Source organism: Protopterus annectens, chromosome 10.part0 (assembly GCF_019279795.1).
Source record: "Protopterus annectens isolate FY-2018-M chromosome 10.part0, PAN1.0, whole genome shotgun sequence".
NCBI classification, from domain to species: Eukaryota; Metazoa; Chordata; order Ceratodontiformes; family Protopteridae; genus Protopterus; species Protopterus annectens.
Window position 1 is genome coordinate 707,161,479 of NC_056744.1, and position 11,922 is coordinate 707,173,400.

At 39.7% G+C, this 11,922-nt stretch overlaps 1 protein-coding gene across 2 annotated transcripts in view; it reads right to left on the reverse strand.

Moving 5' to 3' along the window:
• The window catches only part of LOC122813289 (FRAS1-related extracellular matrix protein 1-like), a 1,751,891-nt gene that overhangs the window by 1,538,016 nt on the left and 201,953 nt on the right, over nucleotides 1-11,922 (reverse strand). The gene's annotated exons all lie outside the window — the stretch shown is intronic.

Consider the following 11,922-nt stretch of genomic DNA (forward strand, 5'->3'; position numbering starts at 1 on the left):
ATTCACAAAACATACAAGTAAACAACATCATCATGAGACTGAAAGAAAAAAAATCCTGCCTGCCTATTAAGCTCACATCTATGAGTGAAGAGGTGAGTTATGGCTCAACTTGTGTTTTGTGATTAAATGTTACTCCCGCCATAATATTTAAGTTCTGTAATATATGCGATGATCTTGCTACACATTTTGCTTATGGTAATATGTTACATCCCAATGTTACTGAACTGTAATAAACTTCCTATATGTCTTGTTTATGGCAGTTTACTACTTCCCACTATAGTTAATCAATAATAGTGGGATGTAATAAATTGTTATATTATTGCACTTACCTATTACTTTATGATTACCAATCCGTATACCCAAGTGTGTCACCTATTTGTGGCCCAGGTAATAGATGAAAATTATTCTCTGATCTTCTGACCTGTGCAATCTGCCAGGTTAATAAATGAATAAATGCACTTGTTGCAAATGTATCTTTCTATCTGTAAAAATTAAAGAGATTGCTAGCTAGCTAGATAAATAGACAGATAGAGATATGTAGATACTCAGATAGATATAGATATATAGATAGGTATTGGCAAACTTCTAATTCAGTCTGTAACTGTAGTACTACTCCAATATCAATCACAGCCAAGAAAGGCAGTGTAACACAATATAGAATATCTATAACACTATAATAAACAGATACAATCAATAATAGCAAAAATAGCATGCGCAAATGCAAAATAAAGTTAATATAGCAGAATATGAACATTGACTAGTTTTGAACACTGAGTTACTACAAATATACTAATGAACAGTAACACAGAATACAATAATAACATGATGCACTACACACTACATTCTATATTATATTACATTATACTACATTATATATTGTAATGTATTGACTGCGGTGGTGGTGTTGAGGTAGTGTTGTCGCCACACAGTAAGATGTCCTGTTCGATTCTCAGCTAGAGCGTCTTCTGTGTGGAGACATGCATGAATGGGCGTACCTTCATTGAAGGTTGTGCGTCAGGGCTGGCAACTCGGCATGTAAAAATCTACTGCCAATCATTAGCGGACCAGAGTTCCGCTGTTGCGACCCCTAACCGGGAAAAGCCGAAAGGCACAAATATATTGTATTGTATTGTATTCTATTATATAGTAACATAGTGAGGAGGTTCCTAGTTTTACAGGCTGACTTCCTGTGGGTAAGCTAGAGTAGATATCAGAAATCTTGAGGTGAGCCAATAATTTAGGTTAAATGTATTAAATGTGGAAGATTTGAATAAGGAAAGACGAAGAAAACTTTTAAATGTAAAAATATATCACAGCACAATAAAGAAGACTAGTATCTTTAAACTACTATGCCTGAGTTTACAGGTAGGAAATTATCTTTTATCCTGCAAATTTAAGGACAGGTTATTTTTAAAGTGGCAGAAGTAATTGGGAAATCCAGATTATCTGCCATTTCTTGATAAAAAGAGATTGCCTGAGGCTGAGGTAATTGACTCTGAAGCAAAGTACAGTTTTGTACCTACCATAAATGTAGATGTTCGAGTGTTCACACTGCTGCAGTCATCACTGTTGGGTTATCCTGCCATCAGGCGGTCCCGCAGTCAACCCGAGTTCCAAAGTCTTGGTCCGGCATCAGTTGCTGTTGCTTCTTCCCTGACGTCAGTGCGCCAGGGCTATATAAGATGCATCTGACACCATTTTCTTCAGATTTACTTGCCCCAGATGTCAGGTGCCCCCAATAGGTAGGCAATATAAATTGCTATATAAAAATATACATATAAAAATAAAACAATACCTTTAGTCACAAGCAAATACACCATAGAGGTTGTATAGACTAGAAAGGAATAGATAAGTCCAGCTAGTTCAGAGGGGATGGAGGGAGGGTAACCTGTACTGCAGCAGTGTGAACACTCGAACATCTACATTTATGGTAGATACAAAACTGTACTATGTTCATCGTGTTACACTGCTGCAGTCATCACTGTTGGGTTGAATCCCAAAGCTAAGGATGGGTGGTGGAACTAAACAGGGTTTGGAGAGGCTAGCAGGCCCTGCAGAACTGCAGTGGCAAAGCCAGCTCTGGTTTTAGAATATAGAGGTAAGTGATAGTGCTTGGTGAAGGTGTGCACTGAACTCCAAGTGGCAGCCTTCAAAATATCCTTGGTTGGTACCCCTCTGAGGAAGGCTGCTGATGTTGCTGTAGCCCTGGTGGAATGGAGCCTGATGTTACCAGGCACAGATTTCCCATGGTGTGTGTAGCAGAAGCAGATACAATGTCCTATCCATTTTGAAATGGTCTGTTTTGAGATAGCTTTTCCTTGAGATCCTGCAGCATAGGGTACAAAGAGCTGGTCAGATTTTCTGAAAGCCTTAGTTTTATCCAAGTAGTAACGTAATTGCCTGTGAATGTCCAAAGAGTGTAGGAGCCTTTCCCCTTTGTTCTGGGGATTTGGATAAAAGATGGGCAAATGAATGGTTTGCTTTAGGGCCACACTGGATACCACCTTTAGCATAAAGGAAGGGTTAGTTCGTAAAGAGACTCTGTCTTGATGAAAAATGATGAAAGGCTCCACTGCCATTAAGGCCTGTAGTTCTGAGACTCTTCCTGTTGAAGTTATTGCTAGCAGCAGGGCAGTTTTCCATGATAGGAATTGTAGATCAGCAGTGAAAGCTGGTTCAAAGGGTGGAAGTGTTAGCTTTTCCAGAACAAAGTTGAGGTCCCAAGTTGGTGTTGGTGCTCTCCAGGGCGGTCTTATGTTCTTAGCCCCTCTGAGGAACTGCCTTAGTAATGGATGTGAAAATATAGGAGGGTCCGTGTTGTAGTGAGCTGAAATAGTTGAGGCGTGGATCTTAATAGACGAGAAGGAAAGTCCTTTGTGCAACATCTCAGTTAAATATTGAAGAATCTGAGGAATATTTGGGACAAGGGGATTTTGGCCTTTAGCCTGGTTCCAGGCGCAGAATCTTTTCCATTTGTCTGAATAGACTTTCTTGGTGCTGGGCCTCCTGGCCTCCAGAATGACGTCCATCACAACTTTAGAGAGAAGTGTTGACTGGTTATTTAGGCAATTTTCCATGCAGCCAGATTTAAAGTCTTGAGCTGGCTGTGTAGAATCTGATTGTTTTGCTGAGTGAGCAGGTGGGGAATTGTAGGCAAAATCCATGGTGGGCCTTAAGCCATGTTCCTTAGTATTGGATACCAGTGTTGGTGTGGCCAGTCTGGAGCAATGAGTATCATTTGTGGCCTCTCTAATCTGGCTTTCAGCAGCACCTTTGCCAGAAGATGCAGTGGAGGAAAGGCATACACTGTCAATGTTTTCCAACTGAATGAGAGGGCGTCCACTTTCCAAGCTAGTGTGTGGCATGTCCTTGTGCAACATTTTTGTAGTTGGTAGTTTTGGGGGGAAGCAAAGAGATCTGTGTCTGGGCTCCCCCATTTTTGAGTTATCATTGCGAATACTTGTGGATCTAGCTTCCACTCGTGAGGATCTGTGATGTTTCTGCTTAGATCGTCTGCCAGTGTGTTTTTCTTTCCTGGCAGGAATTGTGCTTGTAGTTGAACTTGGTAGGTCAGTGCTGTGTTCCACAAGGTCATTGCTTTTCTGCATAGGGGGTAGGAGTGTGTGCCCCCTTGCTTGTTTATGTACCACATCACTGTGGTGTTGTCCGTCTTTATTAGGAATTGTCCTGGATGTAGGAGGTCCTTGAAAGCTGTTAGGGCATTTTGTGCAGCTAGCATCTCTTTTTGATTGATATGTAGATGCCTTTGGTTTGCAGGCCATTTGCCCTGAATACACTGTCCTGCCATGTGTGCTCCCCAGGCATAATCCGATGCATCTGTTGTTATAGTTTGCCTGGCTGTGGGTAAGGTGAAAGGCTGACCCTTGTTGAGGTGACATGCCTGAGCCCACCATAGAAACTCCTGTTGAAGGCAGGGAATGAGTGGAATTATTGTTTCCAAGCTGTGGCTGTGTTGAGACCATATGCTTTTCAGATACCATTGTAATTTCCTCATATGCAGTTTTGCAAATGGTATTAGTAGTATGCAAGATGCCATGAATCCCAAGGCCTGCAGAATTTTTCTTGCAGGGAGTTGGGTCTTTGTTGCCATCATTTTGAAGTATTGAGTCAGTTGTCTTTGCTTGTCTGGCTTGAGGTAAGCCATCTGGGCCATTGTATTTAAGCTGGCACCCAGGAATATTATGTCTTGTGAGGGCACTAGTTTTGATTTCTTTTCACTTACTGTGTACCCTAGGCAACTGAGAAGGTTTTTGACAAATGCCAGATGCTTTAATAGAATGTCCTTGCTTTCTGCTTGAATAAGGCAGTCATCCAGGTATGGATATATTTGAATCCCTCTTTGTCTGCAGTATGCAATTACTGATGCCAGGCATTTTGTGAAGACCCTGGGCTCAGTAGATAAGCCAAAGGGCAGTGCAGAGAATTGGTAATGGGTTGAACCTGCAATGAATCGTTGGTATCTTCTGCAATTTTGTCTAATAGGGACATGCAGGTATGCCTCCTTGAGGTCCAACGTTACTAGCCAAGCTTTCTTGCCCAGCATGGGAAGAAGTTGCTGTAGTGTTAGCATCTTGAATTTGGGTACTTCCAGGTATGTGTTTAGAATTGAGAGGTCCAGAATGGGTCTCCAGGCTTTGTCCTTTCGGGGAACTAGAAACAGTCTTGAGTAAAATCCATGTCCTTGCTCCTGTGTAGGAACCTGTTGAATGGCTCTCATGTCCATGAGAGCTGAAATTTGCTTTTGAGCCTCTGCCCATTGATTTGGTGGCAGGTTTGGCATTCCTTTTATCCTTGGTAAAGTGTGAAAGTGGAATCTGTATCCTTGAGATACAATATTTAGGACCCATTTATCTTTTGTGATGATGTGCCAATTGTCTGCAAAAAGAGCTAGTTTTCCCCCCAAGGGAGCTGCCAAGAGGGTTTTGCTTGGTAGTCTGAGGGGTAAGTCATTGTGTTTGTCTTCTGGTAGTTTGAGACCTGTCTTCTCCTCCTTTTTGGGTTATGGCACTCCGTTGTCGAGGCTGGTAAGAGCCTTGTGGCTGGCCTCTGCCTCTTGGGCATCTGTATCTGCCCCTCTGTGGTCTGGCAGAAGCTGGAAAGGACCAGTTTTTGGATGGCCAATTTCTGCTGAAACGAGGAGGTTGAACCTGTAAGAAATCCTTGACCATCTGCATAGATTTTGCCTTATCCTCCATTTTCTTTAAAGCTTCTTCTGCTTTTACACCAAATAAAACATCCTGCTGTAAGGGTGCATCCAATAATTTTGCTTTAACATGATCAGGTAATGTTTGCTCTTTTAACCAAGCATGCCTATGTATGGCAGACCCTGTCACTGCTGCTCTACAAGAAGCTTCTAATGAATCAAATCCACATTGCAAAGTATGTTTTCCCACTTGTTCAGCTGAATGCAACAAATCTTGCATTTCCTTGTAATCTGGCTGATCTGTATGTGCGAGCATTTTTTGTTTTAATTGAGACATCAGATATTGTTGATATTTCAGTATGTGAAACTGACAATTTAAGGCCCTCATAGCTAGAGTAGCTGAGGTATATACTTTCTTTCCCCATCTGTCTAGTGCTCTAGAATCCCTTTCAGAGGGCACAGGGTTTTTAGCAGTAGAGGCTTTAACCCCTTTGGGACCCTGGGAAATGGTTTCTGGGTCAGCAACAGGGCTTTTATACAGGAATTTGTGTGAGTCAGGGACTCTGTAGTATCTGTCTGGTTTGGCTGGTACATGAGTTAGTGAGTCTGGGTTAAGGCTAGATTCTGAATAAACATCATCCACCATGTCTAACACAGGTGGAATAGCCAGTGGTCTGTGTTGGGGTAGTAAAAGGAACTCTCGGAGTCTTTTCTTAGAATCAGAGTAATCCTGGCCTTCCCAGTGGAAATGTTCCCTCATAGTACGTAAGGTTTCCCCAAAAGAGAAGTCTTCTGGGGGAGATGCAGAAAGGATAGACTCTTCAGCATCAGAATCTTCATAAGGGGGAAAGGAATATTCCTGTTCCTCAGAAGAGTCTGAGGAAACTGAAACCTGGTCAGAGGAAGCGTAGTCCTCCTCCTGCCTTGGCCTTTTATCAGGAGGGGGATGGGAACCCCTGATAAGTGTAATTAAGTCCTCAGCCATCTTAAGTATCTGTTTCCTAGGCATGGGGCCTTGTACAGGGGACTACTGTGCAGTCTTCTTTGTTTTTAAAGGAGTTTTCAGTTTTGCATAGGATTTAATAGTGAGTGTAGTCGGTCTGAATACACCTTCAGTAACTGAAGGTGTTTCAACTGCACCAGAATCTCCTTCAGGTATGGAGTCGGAAGGGCCTAAAGGTAAAGGTAGTGGAGGCCTAGTGATCTCCGCTTGAGAATCGGATGTCGCCTGGGGTTCTAAATCAGTGGTCATCAGGGGCTGCGTAGGCGCCTCACTGAAAATCGGAGAACCGGCGACTGGCCTAGCAGAGGCCTCGGAATCTGGTTTGGATTTCGGCTGCCTGTCCTTATCTTTGCATTTTTTTATACATTCCGGTTGTCGGTTGCTCCGATGGCATGGTATAATTAAATTTCCTACCAAAATAATGTCAGGCGAAATCAAACCAACGTTTAATAGTTCGTATATTAAACCTAGCACAAAACCGACAACCTGTGACGTCGTGGTCTGGGCCTAGGCAAGGAATACAATAAGAATGAAAGTCCTTATGAGGTATTTGCTTCCCACAAGAAATGCAATTGTTAACTTTTTCTGACATCGGACTGAGGCAAGAAAAGGTTCCCCAACGGGGTACTTAGCTTTATGAAGACTTCGGTCTGAAATTCGATTTGAAAATCTCAGGAGGCGGCCGACCAGCACTTGCGAACTGCTTCTGCTTCGGGCACCGAGCAAGAAAGACTGAAGAAAATGGCATTGGATGCATCTTATATACCCCTGGCGTACTGACGCCGGACCAAGACTTTGGAACTCGGGCCGACTGCGGGACCGCCTGATGGCAAGATAACCCAACAGTGATATCTGCAGCAGTGTAACATGATGAACATCTCTGAAGAGGTATGTATTGGTCAGTGGAAGTCCTTGTTGTGAACCTAAACTAAACTGGAGGAATTATGGTAAAAGATGGTAGAAAGCAACTCTAATCCAGTTGTATGAGTACTAGTCACGGTTACCTGAACGTTTGGCTGTGGTTTCCATTTCAGAGAAGACAACTGTTTTCCACAAAAAGACTTTTGTTTTAACGGTATTATCTGAAGGGTGCTATTCATAAAGACTGTCAACTTTAAAGAAAATGTTGGGCTTGCTAATGTAGTTCTGAGACTCACAATTGCAAATTCCAGAATTAAGAAAAGATCAGTGAAAAAGAGAATGTCAGAACTCCTTGTTTATTTATTTTTATTTATTTATTTGATTACCAGGAAACTCTGACAGGGTAGGTACCCATTTACGGTACAGGCTTGGGTAGAAAAGGTCTAAAGAATTACAAAAACATTTTAAAGAACAATAATTTTTCATTTTTCACAAATAATTCAAAAACACATACAGCTTAAAAAAATTATACAACATTTAGGCAGAGAGTCAGGGGAGAAAAATTTATGGAAGTAAGGAAGTCACTGAAGAAGGGGGAATAATGTATGTATAGATACGTGTTCATATTTAGGGATATAGTCTTTCCTGGGGTTGAGCAATACTAAACTCAGATTTTGGTTAGGAAATCTTTCAGAATGGGATGAAAGCGGAGATTACATTTATTATGCTAATCCAGGTTTTTGGTGGCTCTTTTATGTTATATGCCTAACTGTTTTTTATCAGTTTTAGTTTTTAAGTATTCAAGTTACCACTTTCAAATCTTATCCAGTGAGTTTTGTAGTTTTGTAATCTTTCAGTAGGGTTTTAAAGGACTGGATGGAGGGTCTGGACATGATGGATACAAGTAAAGAGTTCCAGACCATAGCAACATAGCATGAGTACAGACCATGGCCAGCATATTTGAGAGGTTTGTCAACAGAGAGGAGTTTTTAGTCATTGGATTGTAATGACCAATTGGGAAAATAGTTGTGTAGAATGCTATTTAGTACTGGATAAATAGATGGATGCTGGATAATTTTATAGGTGGTAAGAAGCTGTGTATAAGTTAGTTCACTGGGCAGTTCTAACCAATTTAGGCTTTTTAGTTCTATAGAATGGTGGGTTCTAAAAAGGATTTGCTGCATTCTTCAAGTTTTGTTTTTTTGTGATGTCTGGAGGTTAGTAAGGATGCCAGCACTTTAAAGTAGTGAGGGGAGGAGCAAAGTATAGTTTTTAGTTACATTGGTGAGAAAACTTATGTCTCTATAAAGCATCCCTAGTTTTTTGGTGATTTTTTTAATACAATTTTGTATAAGCAGGTCAAATGTAGCTTGTCATTCACCATCATCCCTAATAATTTATTATGAGAAGTGACTTCAATGGTTGCATTATTAAGAGAAGGTATTCATTTTCTTTTTCATGAGAGAAGGATCTGGGGAAAAAATAGTAGCTTTTTTGGGTGGAGTGAGCACCAGTTGTGAGTTACAAAGCCATGTTTCAGTGTCTGTTAAAGCCTCCTGAGTGATTTTTTTGGGAAGGAGAAAAGTTGTTGTGAATGATTCTAAATTTTAGATGGACACTGAGAAATGTGAAAATGGAGGAGTTTTTATATGACAGTAATAAAGTTGTCTGGGGAGGTTTAGGAAATTGGTATCAAAGGTGAGCTATGCATGTGGGAAGTACAATAGTAGAGTAAGAAGAGATGGGTGGGAATTGTGGGTAGGGTAAGGGAGTGAAGTGAGGCTGATTCTACTAGAATTGCAACCGTCTGGTCAGTTCTTACAGAGGTCAATCAGTTCATAGCCAGTAGAGAGCAGTTAACAAGGTGGCACAAAGTAAAAAAGTTTTCCTTCATTTACTGAATGGAGAAACCAGGAAGCTAGGGAGGCTAAGTAACTGACATATGCAATGTAATCTACTGGTCATGACAAAGGACAGTGTCCAACTTACTAAGTAGTCCTTAGAATACAAGGACTACTCCTTTGGGGGTAACGACACAGCCACTTTCCAGCACAGGGCAGGCATGTATTTAACTAGCTGAAGTTCCTACACAGCAGGCCTATTCATATTAAATATGCTTACATTGCACAATGACAAAATTCTCCGTTAAAACTTTCGAGAGCTGGACTTTGAGGCAGAGGTCTTGCAGTATCAGGGTAAGAGACTGATGTAGTAATGACAGGATCTGAAAGGAAAGAAAAGAGAAAAACTCCATTAGAGTGCAATTTTCTATGGTGGCAAAATAGCTAATATTTTTTTCTAGAGATGGAGACTGGACTGTAGTGAGTCAGAGCAACAAAATATGGAGTATTGTAAAAGTAGAGTGATGGTAAGAAAGTTTATGAATGCAAGGTCAAAATAGGTTTATCAGAAGGTTTACTGATAGATAACCACAGTAATGCTGTGTACAGAGATTTATTTAATATATATATATATATATATATATATATATATATATATATATATATATATATATATATATATATATATATATATATATATATATATATATATATATATATATATATATATATATATATATCAAAACACCAGCAACTGAAATCACATACATACTTGTTAAAAGGCACAGATTCAACATACAAAAAGCTTATCCAATTTGAAAGAAATTGATATAAATACAACACACTACCAAGTTCTTTTCATTGTTCTATACAGACTTAGAACAAATAGAAATGTAATAACACATGACACATACCTGCACTGTGATGGAAGATGACTGAGTAGATGGGGAGACCAAAGTGAGGGTAGATTTAGCAATACATTTTACTACAGTGACCTTCCAACCTCAGGTCAGTTATTACAGTGAGCAATCAGCATATAGCTGATAAAGAGCAATTAACAAGGCAGTTCAAAACAGAGCAGGCTTTCCTTCATTTACTGAATGCAGAAACCAGGGTGCTATGAAGACTAAGTAACTGGCATATGCAGTGTATTGGTCAAGAGGAAGGACAGTGGCCAATTTAGTAAGTGACCCCTAGAATGAAAGGACTATTCCTTTGGAGGAATCTCACTTTCGAGCACCGGACAGGCATGTATTTCACAAGTTAAAGTTCATACACAACAAGGCTGTTCATGTTAAACATGACTACATTTCACAATGACAATATTCTCAGTGAAAACTTTTGAGAGTTGGGTATTGTGGCAGAGATCCTGTATCACAGTTTCAGGGATGGGCATAGTGACCACAGGCTGTGAAAAGAAAAAAAAAAGAGAAAAACTCTACTAGATTGTAATAGTACATGGAGGCAATAAAGTTACTATGTATTCCTATTCATGGAGGATGGACAGTGGTGAATTAGAGCAAGAGCACATGGGGTACTGCAAAATTAGAGAGATGTATGAAAATAAGGCCAAAATAGATTTAGCAGGAGGTATACTGATACAGAACCACAGTGATACTGTGTACAGAAATGTATACAGCACATTATCAGAACACAGCACTACACAGATAAGTGCAATATAAAACCATCACTTAGTAAACATCCATTGGATTAATTAGCATATCAAAAGACTTGTTATATATAGCAAAACACCAGTAACTGAAATTACATACATACTTAAAGGGGACAGACTCAACATACAAAAAGCTTATCCAGCTTGAAAGAAATTAATATAAATACAACACACTACCAAGATAAATGGATTGCTCTACACAGTATTAGAACAAATATAAATGTAATAACCGAAGATACATACTTGCACTGTGAAAGAAGATGGTGACTGAGAGGAAGTGTAGACCAAAATGAGAGGAGATTTAGAAATACATTTTATTACAATAACCTTCCCAACCCTGGGTCAGTTATTACAGAGACAATCACTTTGTATCCAGTACAGAGCAATTAACAAGGAAGCAAAAAGTAGAGGAGGCCTTCTTTTATTTACTGAATGCAGAAACCAAAAAGCTAGGGTGACTAAGTAAATGACATATACAATGCAATCTACTAGTTTTGTCAAGGTACTTAATGAAAGTGCTTAATTTACAATAAACTGCTGTCATTTCAGCCTTTAGTCTATGTGTTTACCGTTTAATGATTTATAGTAGTTAATCAAGCTTTAAAGAACTATGGATATCATTAACTTCATTAAAATCCGTATGTAGCCTCTGTAGAACTAAATTAAGAAATAAGCATCATCCTATATGTGATATCATTTTTGTTAACCACTTTGGATCCTCTACTTCAATGGCACATTTTAAAGGTGATCGGATGTTGTCCATCTACAGCAAGTCTGACAAGGGTTTTGGGAAAAGACCCATATCTCTTTGCTAATAAATACATATATATATCTATGGGTCTACTTCAAATGAAGCTCATTAGAATGAAACTTGTTAAACAGACAAACAGAGACCACATTACCGAAATCCCAAAACATCAACACCTCACATGAACGAAACTCAAAAGCACGACAACAGTGATCAACCTGCAGTCTGTTGCAGCAGTAGCTAACTACATATACACATTCTTCTCCACAAGGCAGTGCGATCTCAGAGCCAACATGGTGGATGCAGGGGGGCTTGCCTCCCTAGAAAAACTAATTACATAAGGTCTTGAACTATTTCTTTAGGACAGTGTACACTTATGGGAAGGATTAGTGGTAGGATGATGGTTTAGTGGTGTTTTTTTTGTTACAGTATATTTTGTTTATCGGAGAAGTAGTTGTCATGCTTTTGTGTTTTGTTCATGTGAGGGGGCGATGTTTCTGGACTTCAGTATAGTAGTCGAAGTATAATGAGTTCCGTTCAAATGAGCTTTCGCTCATTTGACGTAGATCCATGTAGATATATATATATATATATATATATATGTGTGTGTGTGTGTGTGTGTGTGTGCACACA